The 10,968-nt window shown below is 37.3% G+C and overlaps 1 long non-coding RNA gene across 1 annotated transcript; it reads right to left on the bottom strand.

Annotated features, from left to right (window-relative positions):
• Positions 1–1,368: 1,368 nt before the first annotated feature.
• On the bottom strand, positions 1,369–10,737 carry LOC110598017 (uncharacterized). The gene is made up of 2 exons (XR_002483798.3): positions 10,110–10,737; positions 1,369–1,524 (listed from the first exon to the last, which is right to left on the bottom strand). It is a non-coding gene; the product is annotated as an uncharacterized LOC110598017 (long non-coding RNA).
• Positions 10,738–10,968: the final 231 nt, after the last annotated feature.

Genomic DNA, 10,968 nt, shown 5'->3' on the forward strand with positions numbered 1-10,968 from the left:
ACCACAAGATTAATTTAGATAGTATCTACATGCCATTAAAATAAAAATGCATAAAATTTTGTGTTCATAATCCTTATTGGAGGTAAACTATTCATAAATCATTACAATTCAAATTTCTCACTTTCATACTCCATTTCAAATCCCATCATTCTTTCCTCTCTAGCTCTGTGCCAATCATTTCCTGTGGTAAGGGAGCCTCCTCTGATCTGCACCCTGATGGGCCATTTGAGTCTCAGAGTCCTCTCAGGGATAGGGCTGTTTTTCATTCTTTGCCTCCACTCAGCACACTGGCAGCTACGAGATGCTTGTACCTACATGTTTTGTTTTTTTTTTTTACCCCACATTCTCTGGGGTGCCTATTAGTAGCAAATTCCTGAAAAGATTCAGACATTGAAAGCTGTATTGGAAATGGCCAAATCTCTGGTCAGAAACTTCACTATATTTATGCCTACAACAATCCCGGAGGTGTACAAAGGCAAACACAATGATACCTGCTGCAGCATTACTTGGAAAAGGCAAAAATCAGAAACAATCTTAATGCTTATCCATGTGTCACGACCCATACATGAACGTTCCATGACCGAAAAAAATCAAAGAAGCTATCTACAAACTGATATGGAATAGTGGCCAGGAAACCTTAGCAGAAACTTCCCAGTGCAGAGCAATATATATGGCATGGAGCCTGTGTTTAAACAAATAAACATAAGGAATATATACTAACAGGAGACTGAATATGCAAAAAACAGTTCTAGAATGGGTGTCAGCAAATCCAAGCTACCACCTATTTTTGTATGCTATGAATGGTGTGTGTATATATGTATGTATTTATCCACCCACTTATGTATCTATACATATATATGTGCAGATGCACTATATAGAGATATATAGATACATGCAAGTAATATAGCCACTATATATATATATATATATGTATATACATATATATATGAGCCTATGTTAACAACTGTATTGCTAATCATGTTATATTTTTAGGCATTTCTCCCTATACTATTTTTAAGTTTTTTTAATTGACAAATAATCATACATATTTATGGGGTACAACAGGTATTTTTTGCTCAATACCTGTATACATTGTGGAATGATGTAATCAGGGCAATTGTAGCATATCCATCATCTCAAATATTCCTCATTCCTTTATTGTGTGGACACTTAAGTTCCTCTTTTCACAATTTTGAACTATACACTATTCTATTCAGTACAGTCACTAGCTAACCACTACAGCACCCGGACTTCTTCCTTTCATACAGCTGCAACTCTGTGCTGTCCACCAAAAATCTCCCTTTTTCCCATCCATGCCCACTACCATATTTTTTAAAGGTTGAAAAAAAAATTAACAGAAGAATAAACTTAAGAGAATAATATGATTTTATTAAAAGTATATGAAATTCAACTTTCAATATCCATAGTTACAGATTCCTTGGAACACAGAGAACATTTCATATTGCTTGCTTGCTCCCAGGTCACTCCAGTAGAGCTGAAGAGTTCTGTTGGGGACTTTATGACCTGTAAAGGGTAAAATATTTATCATCTGATCCTCTGTAGGACAAGTTTGCTCACCCCTGATCCAGAAAATGTATTCCAATTAATAACTATGGGTGCCTTGGAGGCAGGGGACTAGAATATAAGACAAGGGCTGAAAGAAGATGTATGTTTTACTCACAATTCTTTGATGCATTTTTGAATTTTTATAATGGGCATTACCTAATTTAAGAACATGAATTATTAATGTGTTATTAATAATTTTTCTTAAATGATTTAATGAATAATGCATTAAATCTCTGTTGCTCAGGAGAAGAAATGACCTTATAGGGGCATTCTGTCATTGGCACAGATTTCCAAAGTGGTCCTCGGGAGTGTCAGGCGATGAGGTAGCTAGGTCAGTGTGTGTCCTGTATTATATTAACATTAAGTTATAAATGGTCATCTCTGTTCTGAAATAACAGAAAAAAAATAAGGTGCTAAAGGTACTTCTTCCTTTTGATGGAGAAACAAAAATACAGAACTGTTTTTGTGTTTCAGACAGTGTCAAGGATTCTCTGCAGTTACACTGGAAAAGTAAAAATCCTCCCTATGACTTATTGACCCAGGCTTTGCAGGCACAGAGGGGAGCCCCCTGTGGGGGAGAAAGGGAAGGCATCTGGAACTTGGAAAGAAGGCACCTGGGTAGTTCTGGCCCTAAGTCAGCCTATAAGCTGGCACATCACAGGATGTCCCTCAACTTAAGAGAATATTGACTTTTATTAAAAAAATAAAAAGAGGGTGATAGTTATTAGATGTCCTATATTGTATTTCAGGTGCACCTGTTTTTAGAAAAGAATATTTTTTTAAAAAAAAAATGACTTAAATCTGAATGAGAATTTCACTGGGGTTGAGGCTCCCTGGAGATTCCCAACTACATCCAAGGTTCAGAACCCTTACTGTAAGAAAGCATCTTGAAAATTCATATCAGCATAATTTGAAAGAAAATGTGATGAGAAAAAGAAAAGAAATACAATTTATGATCATAACCAAGTACAGAAAAATATAGCCCTAATGAGAAAAGTGTGGCCTTAGACAAAGAAAATAATGAAACTTAAATTAGTCTTGAATAAATACAGAGCAGTGTCTTCTATGACCAAATATTTGAAGAATGGGAATTTCTCCTCTCCCCACTTCCACCCTCCAAAAAACTTAAGGAATTTTAAAAATTTGATTAAGTCACTTTAAAAGTATAGAAAAGAATAGTTGTACTAATATATCAAGGACAATTGTGGAAATTATGGCAGGAGAGGAATTTAGAAAGATAGTGCTCTGGTGCACCCTGCCTTTCCCTGCATGTACAGCTGCACCCCAAGTTTAGCTCTCTCTCCTGAGCCAGCATCGGTTCAGGCACTGTCTAGGCCCACTGCACACTAATGTGGTACCTTCACCCTCCTGGCTAGTACAGCCAGCAAAATTCAGTCCCAGGGTAAGGATCTGAAACAGTCAGCTTTGGGGGAGAAAAAAAAATCCTGATCCATTGGGATCCCTGGACTCCCAAGGAGAAGCTAACTTGGGCCAAAGCTTCCTAAACATTGACCAGTCTCACTAGGGTAAAAGGAGCTGAAGAGTAGCTGACAGGGTAGACTTAGGGCTCCCTCAGTCTACAGGCTGAGAAAGCTGTAGAAAGCTGAACGCTTCTTCCCTCTTTCCCAAGCCTTGATAGGAACCTGATAAGTCCCACTGCAACCCAGGGACCTGTCAGGGTCAGAGATGCACTCCTGCTGTCACTCTCACACTCTCTCCCCACCCTCAATCTCAGTTAAGGATTCCCAGCAGCCAAACTCCAGTGAGTAATAAAGAAATATCACCAGATCCTAAGGGGCAGCAGCCGCAGAGAGGAAAATAAACATGGATTAGGCAGGTCCCCAGTGACACAAAGCTAACTGGAGCGGACAGAGGGCGACCTGTGACAACCACAACAACATTCTGCAGATGCCTGAAACCACGGGTGGTACCAAACGCCATGTAGACTATGGTTTTTTCCCTATACTATCTACTTATCATAAAGTTTAGTTTACATATAAAGCATAGGAAGAGATTGACAATAATAACTAACAATAAAATAGAACAACTACAACAATACTTTGTAACAAAAGTTATTTAAAACTTTTGAATTATGTTTGGTGTTTTCCACTTAGTGTTTTCAGCCCAAGATTGACCTTGGGTAATTAAAATCACAGAAGTAAAATGGGCCCCAGGGTAACAAATGTAGTATAGTAAGAGTACTTGAGAAAATTCAAGTTCAGCACAAGAAAAAAAAAGTCTTCCTCAAACACTTGTTTTTGAAGTGTATGTATGAAGACATGAATTGAATGTCAACATACCTTATATACAAACAGAGATAAAAAAAATTGTGTTATATATGTGTATTAAGAATGTAATGCAAAAACAACAACAACAACAAAAAGTACATTTATAATGGCAAAAAAAAATAATAGAAAATGTCAGTAGATAGATTTAAGCCAGAAACCACTCTTGGTGCTCAAATTCAGTGGCCTGGAAGATTGCAAGAATCAAGTAAGGAAAACCACAAGGGAAAAATATAATCTAGAAATCATAAAGAAAAAGATAAAAGGCTTCTACAGTAAACCCAGGAAACTAACATGTGCAGAGTAAAGGTCTAGAAGAAAATGAAAAGAGGAAAGGGAAGAGAGAGAGAAGAAACAAAAGTTTTTTTAAAAAAATCTATTCCTTGAAAAATCTCTGAGTTTTTAGATCACAAGTGTCTAATGAATTTTAAGCAATATTATTGAAAGAAGAAATATATTTATGATATTCTTGCACAATTCCCAAATTCCAAACATAAAAGGAAAATCTTGAAACCTTCTAAGTTGAAAGCACATTTGTCTTTTAAAAAAAATCTTATAGACTTTTAAAATTTTTTCATCTTAGTACTATTTCAAACAGGGAAGGAAAAAAAAGTCATACATTGCTATCAGAAATGTAACTATGAAAATGGCAAATTTATGTTAAATTTTAGGCAGCCACTAAAAAAAAATCATTAAAATTCTTCTGTAGTTGCATGTAAAAGCACAGCTATAACAGCAATTATAAAGTGAAAAACACATTATGAAACTCTGCAGTAACGATTAAAACTTTTAAAATGGATGTGTAAAAAATAAATGAGATAAAAGGTTAAAAGAAGTGATAGGGTTATTTTCCCCTCTGCTTCATAAACTTTCTGTAATATAATATTATAGTGATGATATTTAAGTAATAGTTTGTGTAAAATTCAAAATTTTAAAAGGAAAATTTAAAAGATAAGTAACATGAAAAAACCATGTCCTAACCTATAGATGCCAAGGGAAGGTCACAAACAGCACATGCCCTGCAGCTGGACCAGATGATTCAGGACTCCAGACAGATGTGCCAGGACCAGTTTTAAGATTGATACTCCCTGGGATGAGGTTTTGTCCTAAAGGTCTTTCGGGAGGGGGGGGGTTAAATTATTTTCACATTACATGAAATAAAAAGATGCCCCAGTGCCCTTATTTGTCTGTGTGTTTGAGCAAATCCAAACCCAAGTTTTAGGGCAAAATCATGTCTTCCTTTGAAGGTATTTCCTTCCCCTCCTCACCCAGTCGGCTGCCTGTCCTGTTTAGGCTTCTCAGAAAAAGAAAAAGAGTCCCTGACAGTAGGAAGCTGACCTGCCAGGCAAGTCCTGGGGTTGCTAGAAGGTAATGTCAGACAAGGTCACTCTACTATTGTGACAAAGGTCAGTCGATTACTGTGATAAAGCGAGACACAGTGAGTCCACTCCAAATCATATCTGAGCATAGACAAAAATACGGTCATTGTGAACACCACTGAATCTCTCTCTCTCTCTCTCTCACTGGCTCATAAGAGAGACTGCAGCTTCTTCACAGTCATGGTTTTAGCCGTGCTGATTCCTCCTGCCTTCTGGATAAAAATTCAAATACAAAAGCCAAATTGCCCAAAAGCAATTAATCCAGAGCAAGGTCCTGCTTCCTTGAATTCTTTCCCCAATCTCCTAGCACAAGCCTAAATCTGATAATATCAGCCTCTTGCACCTTCTTCCTACTCTTCCCACATGTTCATAACTCTCAAGGTAACAAGACGAAGACCCCAACTCACTTTGACTCTAGGTTTGTTCCTGGTGGCCCCTGGTTTTAGAGCTATGACAAATAAATGGCACCTTTGTTACTGACTCTGGTCACCCTTAGGGTAAATAGTCAAAATTGAGCTGGCAACCCAGAAGAGCTTGTGGTTTCCTGACATCAAGGAATCCACCACTCATTGTTATCCAGGAACTATCAAATCCACCACTGATTCAGTATTTATCAAAGCCCAGCTGAAAAAGGATAACAAATACATGAAAAAAAGACTCAGTTCCACTAATCATCAAAGAAATGCAAATCAAAACCACAAAGAAATAGCATCTGTTTCTGAATCTCTCTCTCTCTCTCACTGGCTCATAAGAGAGACTGCAGCTTCTTAACAGTCATGGTGGACAAAGAATGGCTGCCATCACAAAGACAAGACTAACTGCTGCCATCACAAAGACAAGACTAAATGCTGGTGAGGATGTGAGGAAATGGAGTTTAAATTAGTATATCCTTTATGGAAAACAATGTGGAGATTCCTCAAAGAATCTAAAAATAGGATTACCATATGATCCAGAAATAACATTACTAAATATATATTCAAAGGAGATAAAGTCTTTATACCAAAACAATACTTACAGTCCCATGTTTGTTACCACAGTACTCACAATAACCAAAATATGGAATAAACCCAGATGTTCCTCAGTGGGTGAGTGGGCAAAGAAAATGTGGTATAGACAATGGAATATTATTCCATAAAAAGAATGAAATCCTGTCATTTGCAGCAACATAGATTGAACTAGATATCATTATGTCCAGCAAAACAAGCCAGATCCAGACAAATGCCATATGTTTTCACTCATTGTGAAAACCAACAACCCAATATTAGAAAAGAACAGAACAGAATAGTGGTCACAAAAGACTGAGAAGAGAGGATGAAAGGGGGATAGAAATATATATTTTTAAGTGGCACCAAAAACAGAGTAGAGAAACCACTCTAGGTTTAGCATGGCAAAACACCCTACAATACATTTCAAAATATCTAGAAGAGTACAGAATTCCCAGCACATGAAAATGGTTAAAGATTGAAAAGATGCAAATGCTTCTCACCCTGATTTGATTAATGTATACATGTATCAAATTACCATAATATGGGGGGATAGTAGGGGATAGGAAAAGTAGCAGAATACAACAGTCACTAATATGCCATTATGTAAAAATGTGAGTATGTAACAGAAGTGAGTCTGTATTATGTATTTGGGGAGTTCAAAACCCAATTGAGTCGAATGTATGAAAGATGATATGTCTTGAGCTCTGTAATGTTTTGAACAACCAATAAAAAAAAAAATTACCATAATATATCCCCAAAGATGTACAAATTAAAAAAAAATTAAGGCAGACCTAAAACAAGATGATGAACTAAAATATATGTAATCCCTCTCTTTCTCTAAGACATCAAAAACCTATCCCACAATACAATTCAAGAAGACCAGCAAAGACCTCTCTACCTGAACCCTGCTGTGGCATGTGTGGAGCTGCCACTACTAAATTGAGCTTTTGCAAAATGCCCTAAGAACTTTCCTGACGTCTCAGCACTGTCAAGATGTTGACAATACCACTCTTTATAGCAGTTTTAGAACTCTTGGGAGAAGTTTCTTTTGATGATACCAGGAGCACTTATCCATCTCTTGAGCAGTCAGTTTCTTTCCATTGTACACACAGTGTGAACTGTATAACTGTAAAGCTTGCACTTTCAGGTTGGTTTCTTGAAAAGTGAGTCAAATTTGTGGCAAGACTAGTCTACTTTCAGATAATTATTGCCTCATTCTTGGCTCCCTTTTATATCTCTGCCATTATTTTCCTTTCCCCGTGTGCTGAAATTATGCTATATCGCTGCCTTTTATGTACCTGTGTGAACTGCCTGAAAGTTTGTTTTTTGAAATTGGGTAGACTACAAAGAAAGAAAGAGAAATCAAGACTGAAAAACTGTGGCACAAATTATAAATCAGGGTGGGCATTTAGAAGAAGGTGCAAGCACTGGAAGAACAGTCAAAAAACTGGGGCCTGGACAGGTGGAGGATCGAGGAAGTACATCCCAAGTTGGAGGAGCAATGGAATGTGCAGAAAGTAGAACAATAAAGAGCTGTGTCTGGCTGCCTTATCCTGAGATAAGCTGCAGGATAAAGAACAGGAGGGGGAGATGGAAGAGGAGGCTGAATACAAGAAGCAAGAGTTTAGGCTTGATGTCAGTTACCTCTAGCCTTTATGTGTGTCTAACATACATTATTGCCCTCATCCCCCACTCAGAAATCAGCAATGGAGATGGCAGAAAGAGTAACTGTATTTGTCTGCTAAGGTTGTCACAAATGCCACTGAAATGCATTTCTTAAGCCAGGCACTGTGACACATGCCTGCAATCCCAGTGACTCTGGAGGCTGAGGTGGGAGAATGGCAAGTTCAAAGCCAGCCTCATCAATTTAGCAATTATGCTGTCTCAAAATAAAAAAATAATAATAATAAAAAATATGAGGATAATAGTGGTAAAGTGTCCCTGAACTCAATTTCTGGTGCCTGATTTCTTCTGAGGCCTCTCTCTGTGTTTGTAGCTAGCCATCTTCTCCTTCTATCTTTACATGGTCTTTCATGTATGTGTGTGTGTGTGTGTGTGTGTGTGTGTGTGTGTGTGTGTGTTTCCTAATATCCTCTACTTATAAGGACTATTGGTTTCATAACCTCATTTCAAAATCCCAAGAAACAATCCTTCTCCCCAAAAAAACATAATCCCAAATGTTGAAAGTCCCCAAACCTCAAAATCCTAAAGTCTAATATCCAGAAAAATCACAATCCAAATAAATAAAATCCTAAACATTGAAATATTGAAAACCAAATCACCAAAACCATAATTTCCATAGGGGTTAAAAAAATTCAGAAGAGGGGTAGAGACATGAATTCTAGGGAAGGGATTGAGCACACAATATGCCAACAATGAGAATTTCAGTTTAAACCTGTGTCACTTTTCTGCGTTGGCATTCCTTCCAGCTGTTGAAATTCCCTGAGCTTTAATGAATTACAGCTGCATTGACCGGAAGAAAAGAGGAAAGCCACTGACTGCTTTGAAAATACTGTGTGCAAGATGAGATAGAGTTATTTATGTGACAGTGTTGCTGTTGGATCACCAGCACTGTTTCTGCCAAATCTGCAGTCAGTCTGTATAGAAATACACACAGAGTGGTTTTCCATGTACCCCAAACAACCTAGAATCATGGCACAGAAGATGGAGAAACTTAAAAGGGAATGCTCATGTTGATGTATACAAAATGATAGAAGAATTTCAAAAACAGCAGTGCATTGTAAGAAATGAATGTGAAAATAATCTCTGAGGACAAACATACCCTAAAAGAAAAGAGCACCTTTCGTCATGATACAGTTACCAATGGTGAAGTTTATCCAGCCTCAGACCACCTCTATTATGAAATGGTCTGGAATCTAGACCTGTGATACACTTTCATATGTTGAATTTTCTTTTTCAGTGTTTCTTTGGGGGGGGTTCCTTTCTATAAAGTTTTTCCCTTTTCCCTTGCTATTTTAAATTGTTAGCTTTTTTTTTTTTTACAATTTTTTTTTACATTTTCCACCATTTTCAGGACTAGTACAAATTGACTAAGACTTTTCAGGAATTCCAATTTATTTTATGTACTGAAAAAGTTTTTTTTCACTCTGCAAAAGTGCATCACCACAATGTTGACTTTGTGTAGAAGCATCACACATGTATGTACAAACACTGAAAACTTCCTCTGTGAATGAAGAGAGGTCCTTTTTATACAGATGCATTTGTGAAAAATAAAAAATTTCTTGAGATCTCAGCTCTTTGGACAACTGCACCTGGAAAGTGACTTATAGTGGTATTTGGACAGTCTCTTGAAAAGCTTAGGTTACCCATCATAGTATTTCAGATAATTGCAGTTATAAATCTGGGTGCATACAATTAAGGAACACAGTGATAAGCACTTATACATTTTGTTTTTTGAACTATTTTCTAATAAATAAGTGTATCTTCTCAAAACTATTATGCTCGAGTGACTGTCATTAGAAAACTTAAGTGTTTATACTTGCAAAAATGTTATTTTCCCTTTTAGTCTGTAAAATAGTCTATGATATGTTCTATAATAATCTTATATATTTCTCAAACAAATCCCCTCTAAAAAGGTAAATAAACATCTTTTAAAGCATTTTTTACAATAGCTTTCTCCAGAATAATATTTTTGTGATTTTGATCTTGGGGTTTTTAAACTTGAGGAACTAGGATCTTTGGGAATCTTTGGAATTGTATCTCATAGGATTATGGCCCAAACCTGTTTACAGTAGCCACTGCCTCCATAGTGTGAGGTTTTGGGGGTTAGGACTTCAGCACATGAACTTCTAGCAGGCAGTTACAGAAGCTTCTGGAGAGGGCACAAAGCAGATGGTAGCTAAGGCAGGATCCAGATGAAAAATGCAACTTACCTCTGTGAGATGTGGCACCCACTGTTGGAAGCTGGGGTAAGTGAGCATTTTGAAAAAGCACTGGCCACTCACCCTGACCCCTGAAAAATCAAGAAGGGCTCATCATTTCCAAATAACTCGAATCAATATTGAAAAGTTGTGTTAGCTGATCATTGCTATCACCAAAATACTTGATATGAAAAACTTATTGTTATTGGAAAAAAGTTATTTGGTTCATGGTTTTGGAGGATTCAGTTAATGGTTAGCTGGCTCCAAGGTGGCAACATCATGGCAGAAGGGCATGACTGAGAAAAGCTGCTCAGCTCATGGTGCCACGAATAGAGAAGGAAAGAAAGAGTCAGAGAGAAGATGAACTCTTCCAGGGAATACCCTCAGTGACCTACTTCCTCCAGCTAGGTGCCCCCTCCCAGTAGTTCATTCAGTGGATTAATCCACTGATGGGGTCAGAGCTCTCACGATCTAATCAGTGGATTAATCTACTGATGGGGTCAGAGCTCTCACGATCTAATCATTTCCTAAAAGCTCCACCTCTGAGCACATGAGACATTGGGAGATATTCCAGATCTAAACCATAACAAGAGGAAAGGGTAAAATTTGGGCTAATGAACATGACAAAAGAATTTTATTGACAATGGCTATGAAGAAAACCGCATGCAATTTATGATTTATTCTCAAATACAATGAATGATAAAGGATAAGTAGTGACTCATGATAATATGTTGTATCTCACCTCTAATCTGGTGGTGAGAACACAATCAGTTTCACCTGGAATGATCACCCTCTAGTTTTATCTACACTGTATTCCATGGATACTTGTCTGGCTGAGATGCTTAATTCTCCCTCTTTTGCAGGAGGGCAG

This window comes from Ictidomys tridecemlineatus, chromosome 4, assembly GCF_052094955.1.
Source record: "Ictidomys tridecemlineatus isolate mIctTri1 chromosome 4, mIctTri1.hap1, whole genome shotgun sequence".
Classification (NCBI taxonomy): Eukaryota; Metazoa; Chordata; class Mammalia; order Rodentia; family Sciuridae; genus Ictidomys; species Ictidomys tridecemlineatus.